The sequence below is a fragment of the Pongo pygmaeus genome, chromosome 16 (genome assembly GCF_028885625.2).
Source record: "Pongo pygmaeus isolate AG05252 chromosome 16, NHGRI_mPonPyg2-v2.0_pri, whole genome shotgun sequence".
NCBI lineage: Eukaryota > Metazoa > Chordata > Mammalia > Primates > Hominidae > Pongo > Pongo pygmaeus.
The window spans coordinates 23,133,536-23,148,919 of record NC_072389.2 but is presented as its reverse complement, the minus strand read 5'-3'; the positions used below and the strand labels follow the sequence as shown (position 1 = coordinate 23,148,919).

General features: G+C 41.2%; 1 pseudogene; it reads right to left on the bottom strand.

Annotated features, from left to right (window-relative positions):
- The window catches only part of LOC129014536 (uncharacterized), a 40,352-nt pseudogene extending 25,469 nt beyond the window's left edge, over positions 1-14,883 (bottom strand).
- Positions 14,884-15,384: the final 501 nt, after the last annotated feature.

Below are 15,384 nucleotides of genomic sequence, written 5' to 3'. Positions count from 1 at the left end.
CAGTTGTCCAAAGATCTTTCTCCACTCCATTCCTAAGGAAGGGCTCATGAGAACAATACTTCCAAAGTTACAGCTCATTGAGAAGTTTACATGTTTTTCATCTGAAAAGTTGGTTTTGCTAGAACAAAAAATGTTTTACTCACATTTTCTTTTCTTGAGTGTCTTAAACAGGTTACTCAATTTCTTCTTCATAAAGAATTGTCATCTGCTGGGCTCAGTGGCTCACTGCTGTAATCCCAGCACTCTGGGAGGCCAAGGTGGGTGGACTGCCCGAGCTCAGGAGTTCAAGACCAGCCTGGGCAACATGGTGAAACCCTGTCTCTACTAAAAATATAAAAAATTATCTGGGTGTGGTGGTGCATGCCTGTAATTCCAACCACTTAGGAGGCTGAGGCACAAGAATGGCTTGAACCTGGGAGGTGGAGGTTGCAGTGCGCTGAGATAGTGCCACTGTACTCTAACCTGGGCAACAGAGTGAGACTCTGTCTCAAAAAAAAAAAGGAATTGTCATCAAAGTCCTATGACTAAACCCTTTTCCTTAAAAAAAAAAAAAAAAAAAAAAAAAAACTAGTATTACTAGTCTTTTCCAAGAACCAAAGTTAAAAGTTAGTTCTTTAAAACACCAGGCCAGGCACAGTGGCTCACGCCTGTAATCCCATCACTTTGGGAGGCTGAGGCAGACGGATCACGAGGTCAGGAGATCGAGACCATCCTGGCCAACATGGTGAAACCCTGTCTCTACTAAAAATACGAAACAAATTAGGCGGGTGTGGTGGAGTACACCAGTAGTCCCAGCTACTCAGGATGCTGAGGCAGGAGAATCGCTTGAACCCGGGAGGCGGAGACTGCAGTGAGCCAAGATCACGCCACTGTACTGCAGCCTGGTTGACAGAGCCAGACTCTGTCTCAAACCAAAAAAAAAAAAGAAATTCTTCTAGTCCCTCCCGCACTTTCCATTAAACACATTTCAACTGTGTTATAGAAACACAAAGAGGAATCTAAGAGATATTTCATTAAACATTCTAGGATATTTCTGCTAGTTAACAATATGAAAGCTGGAGTTTTGAAGACTGCCTCAGTGAGCTCTTTTTTTGACTGCCTGATTGAGTTGGAGAAGCTCTGCCATCAAAACTGCTCGCAGCCTAACACTATAAGACAACTTAATATGAGCACAACAGAAAGGTTTGAAATTCTCATAAGCTGGAACACTTCCACAAAATTTATAATGGATAAAGTTCATGTTGTAGGTTTTATTTTAAAAACGAAATATAAAAATAGAGGAAAAGAGCTGATGTTATTATTATTACTACTATTATCTTAAGAGACATTGCCTCTTACTGTTGCCCAGGCTACAGTGCCTGGTGTGAGCAACAGCTCACTGTAGCCTCAACCTCTCCGGCTCAAGGGATCCTCCCACATCAGCTTAACAAGCAGCTGTGACTACAGATATACACCACCATCCCTAGCTAATGTTTTTTAAATTGTAGATAGAGACAGGGTCTCACTAAGTGCCAAGCCTGGTCTGGGTGGAACACCTGGCCTCAAGTGATCCTCTTATCTCAGCCTCCCAAAGCGCTGGCATTGCAGTTGTGGGCCACCATGATCGGCCTGATATTCTTTTGAAAGCAGCCTATTTTTAAATCTTACAAGAAAATTGACCAACCTATGGGATTACAATTGCCACACGGCTAAATAAGCTAACATATTGCTAGATTTACTTGTTAGAAAGTTTAATAATCATAGGTCATATGAAATATCATCTTCCCATGATACTCTTTGCTAGCACACCATGTCTGCTGCAGTGTGCTCAAATTTGGAATAATATTTCAAAAATGACACTAATCAATAAATGGCATTGGCAGACAAATGAAGAGTGGAAGACAGAAGTGGCATGGAGGAAACCTGGGGTGGATAAGAAGACAGGAATATGACCATGAAATTGGTCAGATGTGGATTTAGTTCCCTGATCTTGCTACCTTGTTCATCTTCACATTTCTTCTAAAAAACAGGAATACTATAGATAATAACCGAACTCTCTGTAATGCTTTCAAGAGATTACAGGTAGCATTCCTACTAAAAGTCCTAGTAGAGTAGATGTTCAATTTATGAATGTTTTATCTGTTTCAGGAAGCAGATTTTGGGCAAACCAGTTTGAAAACTTGTACCTCACTGGTCTGGCTTACACATGAAACAATTTTTGTGGTTAACGGACAAAGTGCTTCAAACTTACTACTGTATTACATTTTTTAAATCTCAAAAATACTCACCTCCACCAAAATCTTTTAATAAGATGTGGCACAAGATTCAGTTAGTCCATTCTCCAGGTGACCAGCTTCATAAGCACTACAAATAAGTGAAAACAACACCATTTACAGAGGAATGAAAAAAATAAACCCGTTACCTTATATGCCAAAGTCTGAATCATCAGCCGCCATGGATATACACTTTTGACTTGTTTTAGCAATTAAAAAAATCAACATGACCACAGTAAGGGGTTGAACAGAAACTTCAGGAGGAAAAGGAAACAGATTTAAAAATGCTCCAACAGACCAGGCACAGTGGCTCACATCTGTAATCCTAGCACTTTGGGAGGCTGAGGCGGGTGGATCACCTGAGGTTGGGAGTTCAAGACCAGCCTGACCAACATGGAGAAACCCCGTCACTACTAAAAATACAAAGTTAACTGGGCATGATGGCACATGCCTGTAATCCCAGCTACTTGGGAGACTGAGGCAGGAGAATTGCTTGAACCCGGAGGGAGGAGGTTGCAGTGAGCCGAGATCACACCATTGCACTCCAGCCTGGGCAATGAGAGAGACTCCATCTCAAAAAAACAAAAAACAACAACAACAACAAAAAACTCCAACAGACCTGTGAACACCACAATAAAGACTGGCCAGAGATTTCCAACATATAGACTATATAGACCAGATACACAATGCTTTCTGTGACTGAAGTAGAGAAAGAGAAGGGATATGTACCCAGAGACCCACAGGTTCAATGTTATCGCACTCCACCCTGTACTTAAAATCCAACTTCCTGGCCAGGCACGGTGGCTCATGCCTGTAATCTCAGCACTTTGGGAGGCCAAGAGGGGGCAGATCATCTGAGGTCAGGAGTTTGAATCCAGCTTGGCCAACCATGGCCAACATGGTGAAACCCCGTTTCTACTAAAAATACAAAAATTAGCTAAGTGCAGTGGCACACGCCTGTAATCCCAGCTACTCGGGAGGCTGAGGCAGAATTGTTTGAACCCAGGAAGCGGAGGTTGCATTGAGCCAAGATTGCGCCACTGTGCTCCAGCCTGGGAGACAGAGCAAGTCTCAAAAAAAAAAAAAAAAAAAGAAAAATAATCCATCTTCCTACAATTGTATTCACAGCTATTAGATTTGACACAGACCTGTATACTTGGTGAACTGTACATTAAACAGTTCTGAAATACTGAATGGCATTCCAACTTAAAATGACTTCAGATTAATCCAAATTAAAGCAACATTAAAACTCAAAACAAATACTCAACATCAGGAGTCTAATCAAGGGCCAAACATTTGATTCACCCACTACTAATACTTGTACTTGTATGAATTAGTTCAACCCAAGCAAATGTCTTTTCCTACAAGAATGATAATATTCCTCATCATAACTGTAAAACAACATTTAGTGGTCACAAAAAGTCAATACAATAAAGGCCCTTCTGTCCGGGCATGGTGGCTCACGACTGTAATCCCAGCATGTTGGGAGGGTGAGGCGGGTGGATCACCTGAGGTCGGGAGTTCGAGACCAGCCTGACTACCATGGAGAAACTCCGTCTCTACTAAAAATACAAAAAATTAGCCGGGCATGGTGACACATCCCTGTAATCCCAGCTACTCGGGAGGCTGGGGTAGGAGAATCGCTTGAACCTGGGAGGCGGAGGTTGTGGTGAGCCAAGATCACGCCATTGCATCCAGCCTGGGCAACAAGAGCAAAACTCCATTTCAAATAAATCAATAAATAAAAAATAAAGGCCATTCTTGCTGTAGAGTTCCTAATGTTTGGGACTAAAACAAAATAAAATACAGCTGTGAATTTCTCAATGCTCATTTTATCATATTAATAAATCATAAGACTGCAATTCTCCTCATGTTCAGTATATATCAGAAGTCTAACCACGTGAAGTAAAATGAATGGGCAAATGTTAGGTATCCAATTCAACAAAACGAGACTCCTAGACAAATCACAAAATACATTTCCGTATTTTTTTTTAAATACCAATCATTTTATTTAGATAACAAATTAGTTCACTGTTTAACAGTTACCCAAAAACTGTGGAACAAAATAATTACAATGCTCCCCAAACTACAGTCAGAGAATAATGCAGGAAATATTCTCATTTCTATTCTGATCAATTTTATAAATTAAAATAAAAATTAACAGCACACACACACACACCCACACACACCCACACCCATGCACACACACAAGAATCATACCATATGAATAAAAATCAAACTGTTCTGTTTAGAATGAAAAAGACCAAAGAACTTCTTAGAGGATGTGACTAAGAGGCCAGTGACTTACTGTGTATATATAGTCTAGTGTGGATATACATTCAGCCAGAGTACCCTTAAAGCACTACCAGAACAGATCATCTCTCATTCTGTTACTGATTAATCCACCTGCAGACAGGGTGGTGGTGTGCCTGGTAAACTAAAATGGAACTGAATCATGGCTTTAGCCTTATGACAAAATATACCTCAGGGTAACCAGGACTTCAACAATGAAGTAGACCAGGTCAGATGGCAAGACAGACTCCCAAACAGACAAGAAGGCACTTTTCTCCAGAGTTTGGTGCTAGCCATAACCAGTAATTCTGATTTTCTCTTGCTCTGATCCCAAATTTAATGGCAATCCCCTCTCCCCCAAAGTAAAAATTCAACAGTGACAAAGAGTTATTAAGCATAATTAATACTTAAAAGAGATTAGGAGTCTGAGAGATGGTGAGGATAAATATCAGGGAATTTTTTTTTTTTTTTTGAGAGAGAGCGTCTTGCTCTGTCGCCTAGGCTGGAGTGCAGCGGCGTGACCTCGGCTCACTACAACCTCTGCCTCCCAGGTTCCAGCAATTCTCCTGTCTCAGCCTCCCAAGTAGCTGAGATTACAGGCAGACACCACGACACCTAGCTATATATATATTTTTTGTATTATTAGTAGAGATGGGGTTCACCATGTTGGCCAGGCTGGTCTCCAACTCCTGACCTCAAGTGATCTGCCTGACTCGGCCTCCCAAAGTGTTGGGATTTACAGGTGTGAACCACCGCGCCCAGCCAATATCAGGAATTTTTTGGTAAATGGTGGTAAAACAACTGGACATCAACATGGGGGAGAACAAAACTCCGTCTCAAAAATTCAAAATGGAACAAACATCTATATGTGAAATCAGAACCAAAAAGCTCCTAAAAGAAAACACAGGAAGAACATCTTTGTGTCCATGGGGTACACAGAGATTTCATTGACTGATTGATTGATTGAGACAGGGTCTTGCTCTGTCACCCAGGGTGGAGTGCAATAGCGCACTCATAGCTCACTGCAGCCTTGACCTCCAGGGCTCAAGACATCCTACCACTTCAGCCTTCTGAGTAGCTGGGACCAGACACACAGCACCACACCCGTTTCCTGGAGTTTTTTGGCATTCTTTTTTGTTGTGTAGAGACGAGGTCTCCTTTATTGCCCAGGCTTGTCTCAAACTCCTGAGCTTAAGCAATCCTACTGCCTCAGGTTCCCTGAGTCCTGGGATGATAGGCTTGAGCCATCACACTAGATTTCTTGAATAAAACACAAAAAGTATGAATCACGTAAAAAAATTGATACCCCGTCTCTACCAAAAAAATACAAAAAATTCTCTGGGGAGCCTGGGAGGCAGAGATTACAGTGAGCCAAAATTATGCCACTGCACTCCAGCCTGGGTGACAGAATCAGACCCTGTCTCAAAAAAAAAAAAACAAAAGGGCTACGACAACATGGCAATAGGATAGAATACACTAGTGATGTTTGAGAGAGTAGTTTAGCAGAAAACAGGTAAGAGGATTTGAACCCAGAAAAGAAATTATAACAAACACAAACTTAATCTTAAAAGCATTGAAACATTTTTTTCACTTGGAAAGGACACCTGAAACCAGTTTATACACATACATGGTCACACAACTGCAAAACAGCCTTTCCTGTAGGAAATCTCAGATCATGTATGCCTGCGGACACACACACTAATTTCTATATGTATGTACATCAATGTTATAACTACTACTCAAAATGTCACTTTTAAAATTCCTCATTTCCTGAGTTTATTTCTTTTAGAACTTACAAAAATAACATACCTTTTTAGAAAGGCCAAGGTCCCCCTTCTTGGGCATAAATCCAGGGTCTAAATCTTTGGATTCAAGAAGTTTCTTAGTTGGTTTTCTTTGACATTTACTTTCATAAAGTCCTGAAATGCATGTATCTTTACATTAAATGATTTAGAAACTGGGCACAAGTTAATTTTTTAAAAATCTGTATACCACAAAAAATGAATGTCAATGTTTTTGATGTTTTCTCCATCATCTTATGGGAAGAGGCAGGATGGTAATTTGATTATAAAATATTAGTAAACAAAACAAGTAAATAGTTCTCAATGCAAGCACAAACTAATGTGAGGGATGTGTGTGTTGACTTTAAATCACAAAATAACTAAGGGAGAAATCAAAGGGACAGAACTATCTTTATAACAACTGATTTTTGGGAGGACAAAATAAGGAGAAAAGGAGTGAAACAGAGCTTGAATAATGGTCATAAATGGACCAAACTTACACTTTCTGCTCTGCCCCTAAGTAAATAAAATTCAATAGGTAAAAGATAATTCAGAGGATGACTCAAGAATTATATAAAAGAGCTGACTTAATAAATCGAGTTTGGCACATAATAGGTACTGAAACAACAACTATCTTTACTATTCTTTCAAAAATCTTTTTTATTATACCCAACTAGTTTAAGCACAATTGGAATCATTTCTTTAAGGAACAACATCAAAAGCTCCTGTTGATAATGTAAAAAAGTTACATCCAAAATTTAAAGGGGTACAGAAAAGAGGATTCTTCCCATTCCTTGACTGCCTATAATATTCAATAGTTACAAGGTGAATTAGAGACAATGTGTTTAGATCCAATTCTCCCCAGGTGATATATAAAGAATGATCAAGTGAGAAGTAACTGGTAATTAACTTCAAATGAACTGGTAATTACTATGTGGTCAGGTATACAACATCATACATTAATACATTATGATCTCCATTTTATAGATGAGGAAACAAGTTCAGAGACTAAACAACTTCCCAAGTAACACAAGGACTGGTGGAGCCAGCACTTGAAGCACAGTGCTTATTCCACTAATGTGCGGTGCCCCTCTTGAAGCCCTGTTATCCTGGTTGTAATTTACACAGTGGCTGATCAACAATCATGAAGAGCAACACTGGAGCAAGGAGCATAGTTATCAAAAATATGTCTTCTTGATAGCGTGCCACAATTCATAGTTAGTAACTATATCTAATTAGCCATCATTGTAAGTATTTCCCAGGACAAAAGGGAGTAGTTTATCGTATATAGATACTATGTTGGCTTTACATCAAAACATACTAAAATCTCCTGCTTCCTCTAATCATACCTGCTCAAATACTGAGACCCCAACCCCACCTTACCTGGCATTTTAACCAGCAATTCCTCAGACTCAAGGGCAGGCCGTGGAGAGACTTCCGGAGTCACAGGTACAGACAAGGTCAGCTGCGGCAACTCAGCATGTCCACCTCCAAGTTCTGACTGAGCCAAGGGGCCTTCCAAAAACGGAACTTCCTTTTTTTTTTTGAGATGGAGTCTCGCTCTGTCACCCAAGCTAGAGTGCAGTCGCAGGATCTCGGCTCACTGCAACCTCTGTCTCCTAGGTTCATGCCATTCTCCTGCCTCAGCCTCCCGGGTAGTTGGGACTACAGGCACCCGCCAACACGCCCGGCTAATTTGTTGTATTTTTAGTAGAGACGGGGATTCACCATGTTAGCCAGGATGGTCTCAATCTCCTGACCTCATGATCCACCTGCCTCAGACTCCCAAAGTGCTGGGATTACCAGCTTGAGCCACCATGCTTGGCCAACGGAACCTCCCTTTCAAGAACCGGAGGCTCTTCCTTGGTTGAAATCAAAGAATTCTCATCCACCTGCTTGTTCTGAGCACTAGATCGACCTCGGGCTAGAAGGCTTTCCTCTTCACAGCGGGAACTTACCTAAGAACAAAAAATAAAAATAGAGTCCACAGGCCAAAATTGTTGCAATTTAAGTGTCAAAAAGAATAACGCCCTTTAAAAGGAATGAAATTCTGACAAAGGCTACAAAAAGTGGATGAACCTTGAAGACATTATGTATGCTAAGGGAAATTACTTAGACACAAAGAACAAATATCATATGATTTCAAGTATATGAGGTATCCAGAATAAGAAAATTCTTAAGATAGAACATAGAATGGCAATTGCCAGGGGCTGAGCAGAAAAGGGAGTTATTGGTTAATGGGTATTGACTTTTAGTTTGGAAAGATGAAAAAAATTATTGAGATGGATGGTGGAGATGGTTGCACAACAATGTAACTGTGCTTCATGCCACAGAACTGTACACTTAAAAATGGATAAAACAGGCCCAGCGCTGTGGCTCACGCTTATAATCCGAGCACTATGGGAGGCCAAGGCGGGCAGATCACGAGGTCAGGAGATGGAGACTATCCTGGCTAACACGGTGAGACCCCATCTCTACTAAAAATGCAAAAAATTAGCCAGGCATGGTGGTGGGCACCTGTAGTCCCAGCTACTTGGGAGGCTGAGGCAGGAGAACAGTGTGAACCCGGGAGACGGAGCTTGCAGTGAGCCGAGATCATGCCACTGCACTGCAGCCTGGGCAACAGAGCGAGACTCTCTCTCCAAAAAAAAAAAAAAAGGGATAAAATAATAAAATGTTATATATATATATTTATATATATATATGGCATATATATAACATATATATACAAATACATATAACTATATATAACATATAAATATATATAACATATCTATATATATATAACATATATAACATATGTAACATACAAATATATATAACATATACATATAACATATATAAATATATATAACATATACATATAACATATATATAAAACATATAAATATATATATTTTAACCAAAATTAAATAAAGAAAACAATGAAGTTGACTGAGATACACTGAAGCTATAATATTGATAAGTCCACAACAGTAATTCAAAGGCAGGGGCAAAGAATGCTCTAATGTCTCCAATTAAAACAACTACTAATGAACTCCTTAATGTTACAATTGGTAATTAATGGGAAAGAAAGAAGCACTTATTCTGCCTTTCAAGTATTTCAGGACAATAATAGAGTCCAGTTAATGAAAGAGACTATCACTTAATAAAAATAGAGAAAATAATAAAACCTGAAAGTCTGCATTTTGTAACCTCTAATAAAATTATTAATATAGGTAAAGATCTTCAACTGGCATTTTCAAGAAACCATCAGGGAAGCTGGGCGTGGTGGCTCACACCTGTAACCCCAACACTCTGGGAGGCTGAGGCAGAAAGATCACTGGAGCCCAGGAATTCCAGACCAGCCAGGGCAACACAGTGGGACATTGCCACTACAAAAAACTTGTTGTTAAAAATTAGCCAGGTGTGGTAGTGTGCACCTGTGGTCCCAACTACTCAGGAGGCTGAGATGGAAGGATTGCTTAAACCCAGGAGGTCAAGGCTGCAGTGAACTGTGTTCATGTATCTCTGCACTCCAGCTTGGGCAAGACCCTGTCTCCATTTTAAAAAAAGAAAAAACAAACTGTCAGGGAATGGCTGATGGGAATAAAATATTCCTTTTTTTAACCCTCCATATGCAATATGTTACACATTATCATCTCTGGTATAGTCTAGCTAAAAATGTTCAACTTCAATCTATCAAACTGATAGGTTCTATCTTCCACTTCACAGAGAACAGGAGATAGAGAAAATCTAAGTGACACCTATGGGGAAGCAATTACACAAATATAGAGAAGTAGATAACTTTACATGTCACTCTCTTAAAGACATGATCTTGATCAGGAAAAAGAGATTGCTCTGAATTCAAAGGGATTTGAGAACCATAACAACCAGTTACAATGAGTAGTCCTAGACTGAGACCTGGTATGAATAATCCAAAGGTAAAGGTTAGGGGATAACTGGTGAAATCTGAAAGGCAGTTGATGTCAGATAAACAGATCTTATATAAGATGTAAGTCTGTTAAATTGATTATAAAGGAAAATGTTCCATTTTTTAACTACATATTAACCTATGTAGGCGTAGAATGTCAAAATGTCTCTAAATACTTCATTTTAAAAAAACCGAATTAAAAAATAAGACAAATAAGATGTATTTATTTTTGAAATTAGGGTCAGATTATATATATTTCACTTTATATCCCATATTTTTACTTAAGATTAAATCATAACAATATTCCTAAGTCATTAAATACTCTTTGAAAGCAAAGAGGGAAAAATATATACATAAAGAAATATAATATGTAGACTCATTTATATATTTCCTGAATAACCACTAAATCCTAAGTACTGTGCTAGAAGCTGAGAATAAAAAACAAGATCCCAGTTAAGGAAATTACTGTTTCATGAAGCTAAAGTATGACACTGAAGATAAAATTGCAGTTTCCTAAGGACCAGTGAAAGTTTGCCGAAATTTTGCAACACACCTTGTGCACCTGCTCCTGTACCTTCTTTTGTTTTTTCTTAGGAGTAAATATCTGATCATATTCTTCTGTATATTCCAAAAGCCACTTGCTTGGCTTCCTAAGGCGTTTCTTCTCTGACCGCACAGCTAAAAGATGATAAACAAGTTCAATATTATAAAAGATGATAAACAAGTTCAATATTAATCCAAAAGTTTCAGGAAAACCCACTGTTTTTATGAGACCATCTGGTACTCCCAAAAGTAACCAGATGGGAAACCACATAGTAAAATAGACTATGGCTTAAGATGCAAGAGGCACAAAATGGCTTATGTTTTCTCATATGCAAAAGGAACTGGGGGAGACAAAAGGACTTGTGTTACCTTATATACACATACAACAGAATATATGTGGCCCATCCAATATTAAGGAAAAGGTTAAATTTAAAGCCAGGTCTTATAGTCACTGACACCTGTACATATAAAGCTAATATATACCTAACAAAAATATAGCATCTAGATCAGGTAAACGGGTAAAATACATCTTGAGTTACAGATTAAGTATGCCTTATCTGAAATGCTTGGGATCAGAAGGGATTCAGAATTTTTCATATTTTGGAATATTTGCATACACATAATAAGTTATCTTGGGGATGGGACCCAAGTTGAAACAGCAAACTCATTTACGTATTATATACATCTTTTATACACATAGCCTGAAGGTAATTTTACAAAACATTTATTTTCTACATTACACAAAGTTTGTGTACAGTGAACCGTAAGAAAGCAAAAGTGTCATTATCTCAGCCACCCACGTGGAATATCTGTGGTTGTTTGGCATTACCATCATTCCTGCCTCTGAATTTATATGCTACTGATAGGCAAACATTTCCTTACACTTATTCACACATAAGTACTTAACAGTAAAAATATGACATACCCTTAACACAGTGAGAAAGTAGTGTGTTCAGGGTAGCTAAGCAGCACAGTACCATCACTAGAATAGTTGTATCAGCTGATAAAAAAACAGTAATAACAACGTCCGGCTTTGCGTCTCCATCTATGATGCTGTGTTTTGATTGTAAGGTTACTGTAAACTGTTTTATTTGATAAGGTAAGCAGAGGCCAGACCCAGTGGCTAACGCCTGTCCCCAGTACTTTGGGAGGCCGAGGCAGGCAGATCACAAGGTCAGGAGATCGAGACCGTCCTGGATAACACGGTGAAACCCCATCTCTACTAAAAACACAAAAAATTAGCCAGGCATGGTGGCAGGCGCATGTAGTCCCAGCTACTCCGGAGGCTGAGGCAGGAGAATGGTGTGAACCCAGGAGGCGGAGCTTGCAGTGAGCCGAGACCATGCCACTGCACTCCAGCCTGGGTGACAGAGCGAGACTGTGTCTCAAAAAAAAAAAAAAAAAGACTTTCTAATCATATTGTAAATGTGTAACAAGGGCCAAGTACTGTGTATTAAACTTAATAAATCAAAACAACAGGCCCTCTAAGACATAAATGGTGCTTCACTGTATGTTTATCTGCCTAACCCATCACAGGAACTCAATTCAGCATTAAACTGGTTTTAGATCGACACTAGAACTCATGTTTAGCAGTTATTAAATTACAATTATTAAGAAAAAAACTTCATTAGGTAAAGTCCTTTACTCCAAAAAGTTTCTCTAAATACATAAACACTAATATAAAAACAATTATTAAAACAACTTTGCCAGAATCTCAGGATTTCAGAAATATGAAAGTACTCATCTCTCACCTCTCCCATCCACTTAAAATGACAAAAACAGACCATTATAGCTAAATCAAAGGACATGTTTAAAGAGAAACAAACCCAAAGAGTAACTACACCAATTCTTGACCCAATTCTCTGTGCTCTGTCTTATGTAACATTACACTATGAATAACAATCCCATCATCCACAACAGCTTTTTTTTTTGAAACAGTTTTGCTCTCATTGCCCAGGCTGGAGTGCAATGGCGTGATCTTGACTCACTGCAACCTCCGCCTCCTGGGTTCAAGCGATTCTCCTGCCTCAGCCTCCCGAGTAGCTGGGATTACAGGCATACACCACCACCCCCGGCTAATTTTGTATTTTTAGTAGAGATGGGGTCTCACCATGTTGGTCAGGCTGGTCTCCAACTCCTGACCTCAGGGGATCCACCCACCTCGGCCTCCCAAACTGCCGGGATTACAGGCGTGAGCCACTGCGCCCGGCCACACAACACAGTTCTAAACACTGGACTCTCATATCTACCAACACTCAATACCTGTTTAAAAAGAAAAAGAAAAATTAGGAAGGGGCAATAACATTTCAGTTTAAGTATCCATGATCAACTACTGCTTAACAGCCTACACGACTTTCGATGAACAGTCAAGGCAGATTACTTAATACTTAAAATGGTTAACCTTAGGGAGTAGTAAAATACGCAGACACACACAAGATATTTCAAACACTTCTTTTTGCTGCTGATAAGGAGTTCCAAAAGTAGTTTTTCCAAGCCATTTCCAAATAAAAGTAGATTGGGTGTAAAGAATTGTCTATCGAAATATTACTGTTAGTATTTACTTAATAATGTCCTGACAAGCTTGCAATTACCACGTTAAATAAAAAAATTAGGATCTAAGGCCAACACGCTTTCCTCATATTCTTGATGTGAAAATCTGAGCACTCCTCTCAATAAGGAGTTACAAATACAAAACAAACAGCTCAACTGAACTAACTCTTCTCTCTCCAGAAACACAAACACAAGACCTCATAAAATGAGTGAGTTCCTAGCGGCCATAATTACTGCAACTTACTTCTCCAATTTTCCCCTCCACAGCTAACTAAACAGCTCAAAAACTATCAGTAACAAACAGCAGTCACCATGATATGGTTAGGAGTGTGGCAGATTTCTTAACCAGTAATAATAGGAAAAAAATTTTGCCTATTCATAGATCTCAAGTTTCGTGCACTTGCAAGAAACTAATTAAAAGGCAGCCGTGCACGATCTACAAAAACAGCCATAAAAACTGTTACATTTTAAGTTACAGGAAACAAACCTGCTCCTCTAATTCAGCAAGATACAACTGATCTCCCTTTACATACCCTAAAAAAAAAAAGCCTTACACAAGAAATTTAAACATGGAAGCAGAAACACACCAAGAAAAAGACATGTCAAACCTCACCTGTATGTCTGTTTTCAACCATTTGGAGTCAAGGCGAGCCTGGGCAGCCAAACAGAAAGATTCAGAGGGCATCTTTTCTCCAGCTTCCTCCCAGGTCTCAGGCCTGCAAGTAAACGTACATGTTGAAGACCTAACGCTTTTTAATAGTTTACAAAGACACTCCCGAACGGTTTAATGCAGAAAAGGAAAAAGAGAGCGAGAGAACAGAAACGGGGGAGAGAAGAGCTGGGGAGGTGAGTGAAGGGGGGAGAGGGAAAGAGGGAAGAGATGGAGAGGGAGGTGGGGAAGGGAAATCCTCCTTCCAAGGTAGACAGGGTGTGCCGAGTTTCTGCACCACGCTGACGACACCTTGAGAATGGACGGTCACAGGAAGCCAAGTCACAATGTCATTCCCCTGCCCTCAAATCCAAAAGGTACACACACACGACAGGGAGCCCATCGTTTTAACGACAAATGACAGCAGCACGAATCTGCCGCTTTACCCCACAGCAGGGCACGTGCGTGAAACAAATCACTCAAAAGGATCGCCTGCAGAAAAACCCACAGCCACCACCACTTAAGAGATGGACAGAGGCCCGAGGCTGCGCCGCGGGCGGTCGGCGCAGGCCGCGGTGCGGCCGCCGCGCCCACGCCCGCCTCCCGTGCTCCGCCGCCCGCCAGCCCCATGCCCGCACCGCCCCCGCCACCGGCCGCCCAGGTGCCCCAGGCCAGGACCTGAAGCGCAGGGCCCGGCCGCCTCGCCCCGCGGGCGTCCGGACGCAGCCTCCCAGGAGCCGCTTGCTCAGCCGGCGCCTGCGATCCCGGCGTCTGTCGCGGCCCGAGGGGCCGACGCGGGACAGCCGCCCTCCGCGTACGGCCAATCGCAACGAGGCTGCTCCGCGGGCGCAGCCAATGGGGAAGAGGAGCCCTTCGCTGCTCCTCCCGACTCTCCCGCTTCCAGCAATCCCGCTTATCTTCCTACTTGGAGCGCCCTGGCCGCGCCAAGGCCAACAGCGGGAGCCGGAAGGCGGGATTTCCGCCACACGCACGCACGCCCTCACTCCCACGGAGACTGCTTGGCCCGGAGCGCTCTTAATCACGCGGCTGCGGGTGGTCGCGCTCACACAGACTGGAGCTATCCAGGGCGCGGGTCGAGTGGCGAGACCAGCTCCCCTGGGTATGAGAACAGATCTTTGTCTGGTTGGCTGACTCGGGCCTGAGAGCTTCCTTCCTCTGTGTTGAACTGAATGCAGCAGAAGTCTTGAGCAGATTACATGGAGCAGCTGTAGAAGCACGGTGCGGGGAATCAAAGAAGGAAACAGATCTCCAGCGACCACAAAATAAAATTGAAGAAATATAAAACAATATAGGCCAGGCATAGTGGCTCACGTATGTAATTCTCAGCGCTTTGGGAGGCCGAAGCGGGAGGATCCCTCGAAGCCAGGAGTTGGAGGATCCCAT